This window comes from Micropterus dolomieu, unplaced genomic scaffold (genome assembly GCF_021292245.1).
Source record: "Micropterus dolomieu isolate WLL.071019.BEF.003 ecotype Adirondacks unplaced genomic scaffold, ASM2129224v1 contig_12359, whole genome shotgun sequence".
Classification (NCBI taxonomy): domain Eukaryota; kingdom Metazoa; phylum Chordata; class Actinopteri; order Centrarchiformes; family Centrarchidae; genus Micropterus; species Micropterus dolomieu.
This window is the reverse complement of record NW_025741345.1, coordinates 1-1,429: the sequence shown is the minus strand read 5'-3', so window position 1 is coordinate 1,429 and position 1,429 is coordinate 1. Positions and strand designations below refer to the sequence as shown.

Genomic DNA, 1,429 nt, shown 5'->3' with positions numbered 1-1,429 from the left:
TGGACATTATGGGCAGAATACGTTTTTTGTCAATTAGCCGTAGAACATCTTTTGAAGGGCCGTTTGGGGGTGCCTGAGTGGCTTACGGCCACACCGCTCTGGGAGCGCCCGATCTCGTCCGATCTAGGAAGCTAAGCAGAGCAGGGCCTGGTTAGTACTTGGACGGGTGACCGCCTGGGAATACCTGGTGCTGTAAGCCTTTTTCGCTTCGCCTTCGAAAAACGGCAGAGGGCGCTTCGGTGAAAGGAGATCTTTTGAACGTCTCTTTAGGAAACAGCAGGGGGCTGCTGCTGCTGCTTCTTTTTCTCCCTATCCTGTACACAGTGCTGTGTAAATGTTACATCGTGTTTTGAAGGCCCTTCTGGGGTGTGCAAAGGCAGCTTACGGCCATTCCGGCCTGGGACTGCCCGATCTCGCCTGATCTCGGAAGCCAGGCTTGGCAGGGCCTGCTTAGGACTTGGACGGGAGAGCGTCTGATCCTGGCTAGGGACTTCCAGGCGGACTGGATCCTTTTCCTGAATGTCCACCCAGGAATGAGCGTCTGTTTGTGAGTGAGGACCTCCGGCTGAAGGTGACCTTGTCGCTGTACCCATACCCGGAAACGGGTGCCTATTCCTGTCTGTGGACTGCCAGCGTGAACGGTGTCCCGGTTCCTGGATGTTTACCCAGGAATCAGTGCCTGTGGATTCCAAGTGACTCTGGAGCACCTTGGACATTATGGGCATTATACGTTTTTTGTCAATTAGCCGTAGAACATCTTTTGAAGGGCCGTTTGGGGGCACCTGACTGGCTTACTGCCACACCGCTCTGGGAGCGCCCGATCTCGTCCGATCTCGGAAGCTAAGCAAAGCAGGGCCTGGTTAGTACTTGGACGGGTGACCGCCTGGGAATACCCGGTGCTGTAAGCCTTTTTCGCTTCGCCTTCGAAAAACGGCAGAGCGCGCTTCGGTGAATGGAGAATTTTTGAACGTCTCTTTAGGAAACAGCAGGGGGCGCTGCTGCTGCTTTCTTTTTCTCCCTATCCTGTACACAGTGCTGTGTAAATGTTACATCGTGTTTTGAAGGCCCTTCTGGGGTGTGCAAAGGCAGCTTACAGCCATTCAGGCCTGGGACTGCCCGATCTCGCCTGATCTCGGAAGCCAGGCTTGGCAGGGCCTGCTTAGGACTTGGACGGGGGAGCGTCTGATCCTGGCTAGGGACTTCCAGGCGGACTGGATCCTTTTCCTGAATGTCCACCCAGGAATGAGCGTCTGTTTGTGAGTGAGGACCTCCGGCTGAAGGTGGCCTGGTCGCTGTACCCATACCCGGGAACGGGTGCCTATTCCTGTCTGTGGACTGCCAGCGTGAACGGTGTCCCGGTTCCTGGATGTTTACCCAGGAATCAGTGCCTGTGGATTCCAAGTGACTCTGGAGCACCTTGGACATTATG

General features: G+C 55.3%; 2 non-coding genes across 2 annotated transcripts; both read left to right on the top strand.

Moving 5' to 3' along the window:
• Positions 1–80: 80 nt before the first annotated feature.
• LOC123966046 lies at positions 81–199 on the top strand. Its single transcript, XR_006823854.1, has one exon. It is a non-coding gene; the product is annotated as a 5S ribosomal RNA (ribosomal RNA).
• A 590-nt stretch (positions 200–789) lies between these two features.
• LOC123966047 lies at positions 790–908 on the top strand. The gene has a single exon (XR_006823855.1). It is a non-coding gene; the product is annotated as a 5S ribosomal RNA (ribosomal RNA).
• The last annotated feature ends 521 nt before the right edge of the window (positions 909–1,429 follow it).